This window comes from Anabas testudineus, chromosome 17, assembly GCF_900324465.2.
Source record: "Anabas testudineus chromosome 17, fAnaTes1.2, whole genome shotgun sequence".
In the NCBI taxonomy this organism is placed as follows: Eukaryota; Metazoa; Chordata; class Actinopteri; order Anabantiformes; family Anabantidae; genus Anabas; species Anabas testudineus.
The window spans coordinates 16,341,673-16,356,421 of NC_046626.1; the positions used below are offsets into that span (position 1 = coordinate 16,341,673).

General features: G+C 40.4%; 1 protein-coding gene across 1 annotated transcript in view; it reads right to left on the reverse strand.

The window, feature by feature from the left end:
• The window catches only part of LOC113171691 (receptor-type tyrosine-protein phosphatase F), a 147,584-nt gene extending 135,594 nt beyond the window's left edge, over positions 1-11,990 (reverse strand). The window contains exon 1 of the mRNA XM_026374259.2: positions 11,479-11,990. The gene's annotated coding sequence lies outside the window, so the exon portion shown is untranslated. The remainder of the gene's footprint in view (positions 1-11,478) is intronic.
• Between the last annotated feature and the right edge of the window lie 2,759 nt (positions 11,991-14,749).

A 14,749-nucleotide genomic window follows, 5' to 3' on the forward strand; every position in this document is an offset into this window, starting at 1 on the left:
TGAGAAAGAAGAGTTTTCTCTTCAGATTCAAGATTAAAAGGAACAATTTTCAGGAAGCAATTCCTATTTTTCTGACAGTAGTTCGTACTTTAAGTCACGGATAAGGTCCGTATCTATATATAGGCCTTCACAAACAAAGATAAAGGCGGGAAAAAAATGCTTATCCTAGTACTTGACATTTTAAAACAATAGGATATTTTTTCACAGCACAACCAAAGTGTCATAAATTTAGCCCTCTAGTTCTTTTTCCTTTAAATACTACAGTAAACTTAAAAGTGATTATACCCATATTGTGAGCAATGAAGTGGAGAGGAATGAAGGTACATGTGGTATGTATATGCATGTTTGGGCATGCAGTGGCGATGGCAGCTTATACCTATGCTGGGAAAGAGAGTCCAACCATTCAGGGTATCTTGAGCTATAAATCAGTGCCTTGGTCAACCTGGCCAAGAGCATTTTCAGACCCATTTGCAGAAGATAATGCCAGCTATTCCTCCCAGCCCCAGGGACAGAAGAGCCAGTCTCATGAATCATTGCCCTTTTAGAGGAGCTGCAGCATGGATCTCACCTTGCTGTGTCCATAGGGTCCTCTCCCTGGTAGGCAGAATCAAAGGATGACAGAAAAAGAAAATGTCTGAACTATAGCCAAGCAGTCCCAAAAATCAAGTTATGAACCATAATGACTCAGTGCTGACAATAACCAGCTTTAGAAGTGGAAGGCGGTAGTGCCACCTCAACAGTACACTATTGTTAGTCTGCTGGGTAAGAATACAGTATTACTGAATAACTAACAAATACGTACTTTCTTTCAAAGCTCAGAAGAACTCCATTCACATTAAGTAAAGATTTTGCACCAGCTCACTAAATGACAAGTCTAAATACTTTATATCTGTGTTGGTGCCAGGGAATAAGATAATTTTACTCAGTGAGTACAAAGAGATATCGTCCCTTCATTTGATGAATGAGTGACATTACCAGATCATTCATTTCAGACAAGTATAGCACGCTTGTGTTACACAGAGAAAGAACGCAGGTTTGTGAGAATTATGAATAATGGGATGCATCTAGTTTTGCTGAGCTGCTTCTTTGTTATGTACTATTCACCATCTTGCTCAGTAGTAGGGAACTAATGTACAAATCTATATGCTGTTCTTGTTCTATTTATTATATATGCTCACTAAAAATGCCAAAAATGGCTGTTTATAATGTATTAGCAAAGAAACATGAAAACACTGTATTTGAAATTCATGTAAATACATTGACTTTTATGTGAGGTATAATGTATTTGAACCTTGTAGGATCTATTGGATATTTGTATTTTAATCAATATACTTGATGTTTTTTCAGTTACATCCGTGTAACATGAATATTGGATGTTTGTTGGTCACCAGCATGATTACTCTGTGAGTGCTTCCTGTGATATACTTTAGGTGGGACGATATTTTTAGGTATCCTTCCCTAGATACATATGGAAAGGTCTAAGAGACTATAATGTTGAAAATAAATAAATATTCCATCTTAAATATGTAGGCTTTTAAATCCAGTAGGATAAATCTGAGTGAAGTGAAAAAGCAGCAATTGTCCTCTTTATTATTAACATCACTATCTTGCCCTTAAGCAAGGACCTTAACCCCCAGGTGCTGCTCAGTGGCTGCAGGTCAGCCTGTGGTTATAGAGAACAGCCTCTAGGTATGAATGTTATGCCCATGCAATAACAATTTTACATACATTTTAGAAAATATCACACTATTGCCACAGAAAGAAATCATATAAAACCAAAATTATTCACATGAGCAAATTTACAAACACAGATTTACCTATTAATCTTTTATCTGTTTAACTTGCAGCAGGTCAGAAGTGGGATCATTTGAAATAAATACATGTAGTCATGGTCACGTCATTCCCTAGTGTTTAATGTCTTTACTTTACTTTATGTATATATTTATGTATGTATATATGTAGTATTCCCCTTTTTACTGCCCATTATTTACTTGCTTATCTATCATAAAACATGAACAACATAAAATGCAAACAACTAAATATGTATGTATGTAAAAGGACAATCTCCCACAGCCAGACATATGGTGAAATGAAAAATAACCTGTAGACCTTGTTAAAATGGAAAATAGTCTTTTTAATTTATCTAGTGCCCATAAACATTAATATACAAACAACAAATTCCATTTAGTACAGATTGAGTTAAATGAGTCCTCCCTCCACCACCCAAGCCACTCTATTATCTCATAATGTGATACTCCATTACTTCTTGACTAAATTCTGGACATTTTGACATGATTTTACATTTAAACCTTATTGTGTGACCTTGAAATGTACTTATTGTAAGTCTGATTAATGCTGGTAATGTGCAACAACGCACTGGGTCTTTTTTTGTTTTTATCACAACCCATATTTATATATAAACAGGATACAGGAAACAACTCATCATTTCGGCCACTGTGCAGACAGTCCATTAAAAGCAAGTTCAAAAGCTCTGGTGCTTCTTTGTTTCCTGTAACTTCATTTGCTTATGTAATAGTAAAACCCTGTTTTCTATAAACTAAGCATGCATGTCTACCTAGTCCTGATGGGCTAAATGAGGAAAAGAGTCTCATGATAACATTTTACATGCATATCCTTTTAGGAGGAATGTTTTAGTATTTTAGTGTAACTCACATGTATGTCTGTGAAATCTGTCCATCTCCTATCTCATAGCTTTACAATCCAAAGCACAATAGCACAGACCTTAAATATATACAGCGGTATACAGTGACCATAAGACACATTTTTCACACATGCAGCTTTTGACAAGCACAAGCTATAGCTCAGAGGGTGAATTAGGGTAAATTATTTACAGTAAGTACATTCACACTTAAGTCTTTAAAATGTTTGTGCACTTTCAGCCAAGCTGTGAGGATGGCAATCTTTTAAGCATTGCTTAGCCCTTAATTCAGTCTTTTCAGATTTATTGCATTACTTGGCTTTATTACAGTCACTTGTCTTCCCCTGTGTCACATATTCGAGTTTAATCAAATCATGCCATCGTAAAAAACCTCTACAACACTAGCTATGGGGGCTCCATAGATAGTCTATGGTCTAAGCTAAGGCCAGGGGCCAAGACAGTACTTGGACAGTGGGAGAAAAATTGTAAATGAAGCATCATCTGTACAGTTTATATGTAAGCTCAGTTGAGCTTTAATGTAAAAGTTGTGTAGGCCAGAGGGAATAAATCTTCAGACTGGCATTAACAAAATCCTGTTTATTTCCAAGTGTGTCATCTTTATTTACTGTTCTTACTTATTCATTGCTTGACCATGAGCTCTACTGTGACATGATGACATGCTGTCAACGCTAATGGTCTCTGATGGCATCAAGGCTCTGTCAGGAGGACACAGTAGATGCTCAGAGCCAAGGCCCTTGGTAGTCCTCCACGGACGAAGAGCTGTCATGTCTGTCCCTCACTGCCAAAGAGCCCCACCCCCACTCCCTAAAATCCTGCCCATCTGCCATTTCAGCAGGGCAGACGGAGTGCAAGCGACGCACTTTTCTGCCATTCACTGTTGTGCTTCAGCACACCCAGCCAGTGGCAATGAGGGTTCCTGTGTCAAGAGGCTGCATTTTCCACAACACATGGTCAGTTACTATTTTTTTGTTTCTCTAGGCACAAATTTGGCTTGTGTTAACATATTTCAATAAAAGGGAGCTTTTTAAAGGTGTTGTGGTTCCAACCGTCAGTTATAAACTACCTTTACTGCTTCCATAAGCTAAAAGCAACCTGGTTGAGAATCCTGACAAAATGTGTTGTTGCTGATTTCTAAGCTGTTTTTGGTCAGCAGGATTTTTGCACCTGAAAGTGCACAAAGATTCTGTGTCAATGTGCTTGTATAACCATACTGCAAAAACTGGTAATGGCTTCAACAGAGACTCCCTTGAGGAAAGGACCTTTTAGAGAAAAGAAATCTGGGAAAAGCTATGCTGACATGCTTCCAGTGAAGGAAAGCATGCAAGCAAAAACACGCAAACTCATGACTCCGTCTCTCACATAAATAAAAAATGGATTTATGACTGTCAAAATGCAAATCTTTCTGTCCCATCATTAATTATGCAACCGTGTTGCACAATATCTTCCACCTCTTAAAGCACAGGTTTGCATGCCAGCCCTGGAAGTATTACGTACAGCTGAAGATCATTGAAAATCCAGGCCATGTTCCACATGAAAATTGGCTCATTGTTCACTGCAGTCAACATTTAATCTACATAACATATGCGAATTTGTCACATTTCTTCCATTTTGAAGCATGCACTCCGTGACATTTAAGCCCACCCCGATAAGACGTGCTAACTGTTTGACCTTCATCTGATGTTCCGCATCAGTTCTGGTGCAGAGTGTGCACCTGTGTGTGCGCGTCTGTGTGTTTAATTAGATGTGAACGTGGAAATAACAGGCTGACATCAACAAGCATACGAATGACACCAGCCAGCGAGCCAGTGCTCCATTTGTTCCAATTTGGCATTTGGTGAAATGATGAAGTGCATAATCTGTGCAATTCTGCTGACTGGGCGAATACACAGAACAGGCAGTGAGGTCTTACACGTGTCACATGTTCATGTCAACTCCCTTCTACGTTTGCCAATACACAATATGTGATAAAACTGTCCACTATGCCATAACTCAGGACGAGCAGTCATACAGAATCTATGTTAGGATCTCTAAGAGAAGATTTAATAACCCACAAATGATGAGTGTCGACCATATAAAGCTATAATCATTCATAAGAATCACAATTGGATTTGATGCATTACCATGGCATCACAACTGCATATATTGTAAACGTTTTATGAGTAAGGACTGCTCACAATGAGGCTTATATTTCAATTTTTAATTTACTATAACACTCGAGTTTATTAAAGTATGAAGAAAATTAGAGTTCAAAATTAGTTCTTTTGTCAATTTCAAGTAATTTCTCATCAGAACAATATAATGCTGTACAATGAGCTGAACAATCACACCACTGAATTAGTTTGACAACGACAAAGACTTAATGATGAATTAATCAATCAAGTATGTGTTGATAAACTTTCAAAAATGAACTAATTATTTTAGCTCTGTAGTTTACTAAATATATTTAATCACAGAAACAGTAAGTTGTGCAGATAGGGCCACACTGGACTGAATTACCTCAATGAAAATCCTTTATTTTCCCACAGTAACTGCATGCGTGTCATGAGTAAGCACCCAACTCATCAAGCACCTGCACACCTGTAATTACTATGTTTAGACAAAAACAATAATTTAGTTTGAGCTTGAGGTAGCAACGCCGTTGATGTTAAAACCAGTTTGCTAAACAGACTGTTATTGATATTTAACCATTTAAAAGGGCTATAGTAGAAGTATAAAGATAAACAGAGAAAGACATGTTGTCAGCACAGTGACATCAGTAGATATCAGATAAATAATAAAATAAATACAGTACAACACCTGAAAACAATCCACTTTTATGTGTTAGGTGGTTAAAAGTTTTAATTATATGGTTTGTGTGGTGAGAATGCGAAGCCATCTGGGACCATCTGAGATCACAGGGACGGCAGATGAATAGCAACAGTTTCTAGATCTCACAACAGACTTTGTTATGCATACCAATGGGCAGCTAACTGCACAATGTGTGTATGACATTCCACAGTTGTCTCGAAGTTCTGTTTCTGCCGTCAGAAAATCTCTCAACGGCAAAAAGAGCAGTGGTAATTCTGAGCTGTCGGGAAGCAATAAACCGAGGATTGGAAATCTTGACCCACTTCTTGTCTTTGATTTCTAAAAACAAATAAAAATGTCTCTACATGTCTAATCTACATATGCTGTTTGTAGTATATTCATTTAATCACTTACAAAATGTCTTAAAGTCAAAATATCCAAATTCATTTAGACCATCTTTATCCCTCTTCTACGTTTGATAAAATAAAATTACAGCACACTGTGCTTCACACACCTATAGTCAATTATCTTTGCTGGATTGTTTTTACTCTGATGCAGCTGTAACAACGTGTCAGGTTTTACTCATAAATAGTGGCATTGACAGAATCCTGACATCCGAAAGGTTCAGTCATTAAATTCCAACGTTCTTTCCTTGTTCATCTTTGCTCATTTCCTTCCTTTAAATAAGCCTGTTTGCTTTTTAGCAGCACTTTGACTCTTTAACGAGTTGTCTGTTTTTGAGGTGTGGGTGGCAGAAATTTAATAAGGCTGCTTAGTCCATTTACAGTGAATAACAACACCCAACATCAATATCACTAGAATGTTAAATTATTACAAATTATGTCCATGTAATACAATTCAGCCAAAGCTTAAGAAGAATGAAGCCATGTGTGAAGAAATGTTTGACAGCTTTAATGAAAGGTCTATATTAAAGAATCAACTACAACAAAAGTCACTACAGCCTAAATCAGTGTGAGTCCCTTTTGAATTTTTTAATTTGTTTGTTTATATTTATACACTTTTCATGACCGCCTTTATTTTTGATGACAGATCAAATCCGCCTGGGCATGGATACAAGTCTCGCACAGATCTGTGGAGAGATGTTCTGCCATTATTCACAGATGATTCTTGTCAGCTGCTCTTTGCTGGATGGGTTTTGTCGCTCTACCTCCTGATTTAAAAAACTCCAAAGGTGTTCTATTGGAGTGAAGTCGAGAGACAGACTTGGCCAGTTCGTAGATTACACTTTTTCTCATCTCTTTTTTTATTCTTCCAAGATTTTTGCAGTGGGTTTGGGATCATTGTCTGTTGGAAAATTTCTCTTCTGGCAAGCTCCTTGAGACCTGCAGTGATCTTTGCTTTCAGTGTTTGGGTATTCAACACTGCATTCATAGTCCACTGCACTTTTTCACCAATGCAGCCTCATTTCAGCACTCTCCCATCTTCATGTCTCCTAGTGTATGCAGTCACTGTGCACTAGTGGTGGCCAGGACTGTGCGAAACAAGATGGACACCATCTGATCCAAACTAAATTATTTTGGTTTAATCGAATCAGATATTGTACTGCCAGTATCTATCAAGCTTTTTCTGCAAAGTTTAATCTTGCAGTTTTGTTTGTGAGCAATTGTTCTTGGAAGCTGTCTGTATAGTTGACTTCACACAATGTTCTTCACACTGTCTCATCAGTCAATGAAAAAACAGTTAGCACAGATAATCCTTGCTCCAAATCAGAAGCACATACTCGTCTGTTTTCCATGCAAGGTGGAGTAAATTGCAAATTGTCCATAACGTATTTTTCAAGGACAGCCATTGAGCCTTCTGTTAGTGATAGCTCACCCACTGGCCACTGCCTTGAATCCTACTTTTACAATGTTGTAATTTCTCTTTTTTTGTTGAAAAGGTCATATTTATAAGAAACGTCTTAATATAACGCACTCCCATACAACTCCACCACCCACTGCTGACTCCTAACAACTGCTGCATTAGACACAAACTCAAGCCAAAACTGATAAAGTTGTGCACTCACAGGTTATTTCATTACCCTGTTGATGCAATTATTCTTAATTGGAAATCACAGGTGTAATCAATTTTGGTGCAGTGGTTACAGATATAGTCCAATGCAGTCTATCTAACATGTTTGCTTTAATTATATACCCTACACATCAGATTACAAATAATGCAATTACTATAAGATGATACAGGTATGAATCATACTATGTTATATGAAGACCTATTGATATTGAGCAGGGGTGTACTCAGTCAGTGTTCGTACTTGTAACATATTTTGATACAGGAAAGAAATTACAAAATGTCCTAAACTCTCTGCACACTGTAAGAGCCAATTTTCACAGAACTTGGACTACATTTCTGTCTCACACATAATGGCTAGAGAAAGAAAACTGTACCACTGACAGAAAAGGCTGCATAATCCAAAGCAGATGGACCCAATATAACTAGGGGGTCCTTCTGCTTAATGAAAAACAGGCAGAACTGATTAACCTAATATCTGACCTTTCAATGTCATCCATATTCACTACCTCACACAGCAGCTCTAACATACTTTGAAATAAAAACAACTTAACACACAAGGAATGGATAAAAATAAGCCTCCTACGATAGCGCAGGCCATTTTTAGGCCATGTGTCTGTTTCCACTTTTCCCCATTGCAGGGGTGCCCTGTAAAACATCAGTGTAAATGGTTTATAATGCCACCAGTGGACTCTGAAATGGGAGACCTGGTTTCAATCAGCAGTCAAATTGCTCCTACATTACCCTCGCAGACAGAGCAGTAAATCACTCTTTGCCTTTATGCTGCTGACGTTAAGGAACAAGCATTGTTAAAAATCCACCAAGCGTGGTACTAAGAGCGCCCTGTCTCTATGTGAGGATGGGATGCTAAACAGTAAAATAACAGTTGCTTGAGGCGTCCCAGGAGTAAAATATTGCCATGTCTAAGCACAAAATCAACACATTTCATATTTATATCTGAATCTTGAAACCTTCAGTAACTGACCTGATTTGTAGCCCTGGATATAAACTTTAGCTTATAGCCTTGTTCCTGTAAACCCCATGCCAAAGAGCTCCATCACAACCAGTCTGAACCAGTCTGCCTTAAAAACAGTTCTTGGTTTCCCAGTGCCAACGCCCTGACAGTGGGCCAGTGAGGCATTTCAGAACAGTTATAATCCCCTATAAACCCAAGAAACGCTGATCCCGCCCACCACAGACCAACACACTATGGTAAAACCTCTCATTAGAAACCTAGGGCCCTGAAATTACCAAGATTTTACCCATATGGAAAGCATGAGAAAGCGTCAGCTGGGAGAGGGTTGTGCCGAGTGGTTTTTCAGCATGTGGCCACAGAGGAGCTGGAGCTCTTTAACAGTGCCATTCAGCCCGTCTCCTGCCAAGGAGCACCAGCATATGAGGAAGCTGAGGCAGATGCTCTGGCCACCAGCCCCAGACCAGGCCTGCTAGGAAATACCATCTACAACTACATGCAAATGCTCACACAAACCAGGAATGTATCCAGGTCAACAAATACAAGAGAGATACAGCATAAAAACAGGAGTAATTCCATTCAAAGACAGAATCTGTGAATCAAATGTAAGAACAAATGATAGCTGTTACACCAATATTTAAAGTGGAACACTAAATACTGGTGTCATCCAAATGTCACTAAAATATCTCTTTGACTTTCCATAAAAGTTATAACAGCCAAAAACAACTAAAACTATGATGCTTTATGGTACTTTTTAAGAATTGATTGACATCTGTACATCAGTATCTGCTATAAAGTGTAGTAGGACATGTCTGTATTTTGATTTATCATCAGCAGAGAAACAAACTAAATGCTAATTGTGTTTTTGATGTGTTTACTTACGCATTATGTTAACAAACTATAATAAACTATATGGTTAGAAAAGTTAAATTATACCTGTTACACCACAATGTCTGCCCACTTTTTCCAGATGATGTCACCAGCTAGAGCCAACAGCACATGCCTTCGCAGAATATTAAACTATGCCAACAAAAACTCCAAATCAACTGTACACTTTTCTGGCAAGAAACAAAACAAGAAAGCACTGTAGTGATCCATTGTGGGCTACCCTGTAATCCCTCAGGAGTCATGGGGATGATGTCAAATAAATCATAAGTCTTCCATTGAATATTTTTTATTCTGAAGTGGTTTCACAGAAAATGAGAAAAGCCAAAGATTCGGTGTATAATGGCTTTCACAGCTTGCAAAACGAGAAAATAAAAGTGGAGATCAGCAAGAAAAAACACAGTGAAGTAGCCCTGCAGCTTCCCCACAACACGAGTCAATGTGATTGAAGAAAACCTTAATGTTTTAGCAGCATGGCACCTAACAGGCCTGTCAGCACAGGTTTCACTGACAAAATATCCACCCAACAGAAAGCCACAGATAACTGTGAATCCTAGATCCAAACAGTACCAGAGCGTTACCTGTTGAAAGAAATTCACTAATCTGCACAAATTCCTGAGTTCAGATGATATAACCTACATGCAAAAGCCATAATGTTTTCCAGCAGGCCAACCCTCTGAGGTCACATACAGTAGTAGTGTGTGGGTTAAGACTGGAAGACAGTTTAATATCATATTTCCTGAAATCTACAATTAAAATACAGCATGTCTCTTTCCTTTCAACTGGCAAGAGCTAAAGGTTAGAAACCCAAACAGGCAGCAGGGCCTAGGATTCAACTGCAGAAAGTCTATGATGCAATTCTAAGAAACCAACCCACCCTGCATCCTCCCGTCACTCTATGGCTCATGCATAGGTCTCCTCGCTGCGTTTGTGCCGGCTATAAGCGGACTCGTGTTTTGATATAGGAAGACCAAGAGGCTCTGTGAGCATGTCACTCTCCCTGCACAATAGCTTCCAGTCCCTTTTTTCCCCTAATAAACCAAAAGGAGCTGTGGGTTTGATGCAATGCAATGATTCCTGTAAAAGCAGATATGTTCTAAAGAGACCTGAAGAGGGCTCTAGGTTAGAACATGAAGTGGCACACCTTTACATTTGGATTCTCTAATGTGGGGACTGTTGAGATTTATGCTTTTGCCTCAGCTGCAGGGAGCAAAATCATGACATGAAACCAGCGCTGCAGCAGCACTGGTGATTGTTAAGGACAGGTGAATGACACACACACACACACACACACACACACGACAGGAGCTGGATGCAACCGATGGCCACAGAAGAAGTCAAACGCATGGCTGTGATGATGACAAACAGAGGAAGGGTTGAAGCTTGCACGACGTGCTCACGCCCTCACGCACGCGCACACGTGCACACATGTGGGAGCTGTGTCACCTTATGGCAAAGTCACGGTGGATGTAAGGTCAAAAACGGGAGCGCGTCCCCGCATTGCAATTAGACAGAGAACAGGGTGACGACAGGCTCACGCCCCACAGACCACCGCTGCTCCTGTTTCTTACCCCCACCTCCACCTCCACCTCCACCACCACCACCAGAGCCTCTGGACTCCAGTGTGTGTGTCACATTTACGCGTTCATCGACGCGCAGGCTTCAGCTGTGACAATGAGCTCCGCGAAAAGTCCCTGCGCTCAGTTTACTGTCAACTCCTGCGCAGGACCGTGCGTCGACGGACACTTGTGAAAGAAGTGACCGACATTCCGCTTCCTCCCCACTTCACCTTAACCCCTTTAATACGTGTGGACGCTTTGTTACAGTGAATTATCATTTGCAGTCAACTCTAACTTGTTGGCTGCGCTGCGTGGAGTTGGTGTAAATAAAAGCACCGACTTAACTGTGTGTGCGTGGCGGAGACGGAGCCGACTTACAGCCTGTAGCCGCTGCTCTGACCCCTTTAAAAGCATTTTCAAAGTGGTTTCGCCTCCTAAAACACCGTCCAGTAAACAAACAAGCCAAATGCTGCAGCCACCGCTGCACAAAGTTCACAAACGGCGACGCCAGAAGCTGCGTCTCAAGTTCAATGGGGGACATTCACCAAAGATAACGGCGCACTTACTGAATCTCGTCTTTGTCACCGCCGTTGGCATTTCTCTCCTCCTCTGAACCACGTTAAGTCCCGACTTCCAAAATCCACTTCGCGTAACGAACAGCCACAAAAACCAGAGGAGTTAGCACCGAGCCACAGAGTAAAAGAAGAGGCGACAAAAAAGATCCGAGTGCGCCGCCAGAGAAACACGAGGTCCTGTCCCGGTTGGTGGAGACCGGATCTATTCGTGGCAGCTCCGGAGTCTCGCTGCAGACTCGCTCAAGTGTTCGGTGTCGCTGCCTGCGCGTCAGAAAGCGACGACAAATGTTATTTCGTTCCCCTCAAGTCTCGTTTCTCCTCTCGCAAGTTGCAACTCAGGAGCTCGGGTCTGGACACAGTCCCCCCACAGACGGAGCCGCCGCGGACAGCAGGGAGTTGTTCCGTCTCTCCCCTCGCAAGTCACGCTTCTTTCTGCCGCTGTGGAGAAAACAAGAGGTCGGTCAGCAGGATTTTTCGGATTCACTCGGCTGCACTCGCTGCTGTGTCCATTCATTCCTGCTCCTCAGGTCCCGCAGCGCCCGAGCACACACCAGACACAAGAGGAGCTCCAACCTGTCATTAGTGTTTTCTCTGTTTACATATAAGCACCTGCTGCAGAGACAATCAACCCAATATTCAGGACGACTTCACACACACACACACACACACACACACACACAAGGAGTCTGTGCTTGAAATGATTTTAGGTCATTGATGATGTAGGATAGATGATAGGAGGTAGGAGACACAGCCCTGGGTGAATGCACACTATTTCATACACTCTCTCATTATAACATCACAATTCCTTATTTTCCTGGGGAGCCCCTGCAGCTAATTCAGGTGGTCCCCAGGCCCCACTCTGGGAGTTTCTGCAATAAGCAAAGTAATGAATCATCACTGAGAATAGAACATATATAAATACTGCCCTATTATCCACACTCTGCACTCTTCATACTCGCTCTCACCTTATGAAAACTCAAGGCGAGACATTCATCTGTAATATGAAATACGTGTAAGCTGATTTTTATTTTCCATTACTTGAAATTCTTCTCTTTTTTTAACGACAGCCTGGTTTGACAGCAGGAAATATTCACTGTTGTTCAGTGACACACAGGATGTTAACAAGCCACCTCTGACAATTCATTCTCTACTGAATTTGAAACTTGTGCACGTTTAAATTAAGAAAGATATTAAGAAGAAACCAACTAATTGCTAAACAATCTTTGCAGCCAAACTGCGTTTCTCATCTGAGCATAGATTCACCTTGATTTCATTACAGCCCACTGACAATCAGGGCCAGATTTTGGGAACTGCAGAAGTCACACACAATGCAATGGGGACAAAGAGAGAGCTCTGCTTACACTGCAGCTTGGCTGTTAGTGCATGAGCACTCAAGCGACTCGGCTGAACGTCCGGGGCATGGACGCTGTGACCCTCAGTAATGAGGACCTGAATATGTTTAGGATTGTGACAAGCCGTCTACTCTGCCTCCTAACCTTACCATGATCGATCGTTAGTTTGACAAAACCCCTGCTGAACTGCAGAACTGCCACCCACCGCACCTTGCTATCAACTGGTGCAAATGACGTTTACACAAGGTTTTACTTTTCCATAAATGTCTCTTGCAATTGGGCAGTCAGGTTGGTCCACCTTGCACCTGACACACACACACACACACCAGGACACATACGGATCCACCATCCACCTCTACTTCATGCAACAAAATGAGTTGCTATGCGACCTCACAATGACTGAAAGGGAATTCTGTTCCTTTTAGCTTACAAATGATAACCTTGGTCAGTGCACAATGCTCCAGCAATAGGATCTTGTCAGACAAATAACAAGCCCAGCCAGCGCTATTACACTCAGAGGAAGACCATTGTTTTGATACACCTATCAATATGTAGGTGCCAGATAGGGGATTGGTGCATCTTCCCAATGATGTATCTTTGTTGGCCAACACCAGGCTGGTTTTTGAGTTACAGACAGCTCATGTGGACAATAGAGGAGTCCCACATTACTGTAACCTTTGCTTGCGAAGGTCTGTTGCTGGCTTTGCAGCTACAGTGCTAAAGAGTCGTATGGGGACAACCAATGCTTTGGCCCCAAATGAGAGATTTTCTCACCTGATCAACACAGGTTTGCAGAGAAACTCATTTTGATCCAGTGCACTGGAGCCTCTCAGCTTTTGGTGTGGAATAAATTAAGATCAAATCACTTCCACCCAGTCACGTTTAAAACAACTAAACCTAGATAAGAGGAACTTAGACATTTTCCAGCTGAGCCTTACATTAATTAAGGAATGACTTATATTGTATATACAATCGTAAACCCCCTTTTCAGTCTAAACTGTCTATCCAGTATTGGACCAAACTCCTACTTTAAGCTACATTCTGCTCTTAATTATTGCTGTAATTTGAAATTAATAGTAGGCTAAATTAGTGCGAATCAAAAAGGGTCTGAGGTACCATATCAGCCTCTAACCATAACACTTTTGGAATGAAGCTTCACACATAGATCCCTTTATCAGCTGTTCCTCCTTATTAATTTTTTTATTGAACTCTGTGGGGAAATTAGTTGAGAGAAATTACTTGTAAAGTGATTCATTTCTATCTAGAGGTCCCCTAGTTGGTGGTTTGAAGGCTGATTTAACGTTGGTGCAGTTACTTTGTCCGTGTCCCATATTACAAAGAGGTATTAAAATAGAACATCGTCTAGTTTAAACCAAAACAAGTGAAAAAGAAACTTTGGTTGCAGGGAACTGATATCATCTCTCGAGTTTAGTGACTGGGCTCTTTGTCATTGATTGAAAAACTATATCCACTACACTAAGCATAAATAGTCTATCTCTAAAACATACAGTAAACTAGACCCAGAAAACCTTAGCCAGGTTAATTACACATTTGATCATCAGTTATATTTGAAGTCTCAGTTGAGAAAGAACTTATCCAGGTCTTTGTGGACTTCATTAACCTTTGCTGTTGGCTACAAGATACCAAACTGCTGTGTCAGTGGTTTGACATGATGCCAAATGACTAATCTTCTAATGTAATATAGAAGAGGATTACTAATATTTAAATGTTTTGTCATTTGGTCAGGGGAAATTCTATCAACTCAATAAGTCTTTCCTTTGAAACACTTGCTGACCCATAAATTATGGTGTTTGCCACATTTAATAACAGGAATGGCAACCACTACTTTCCATGTAAGAGGAAATGTGTCCTTCTGTATAATGGGAGGAACTAAAAGTGCATGCATCATT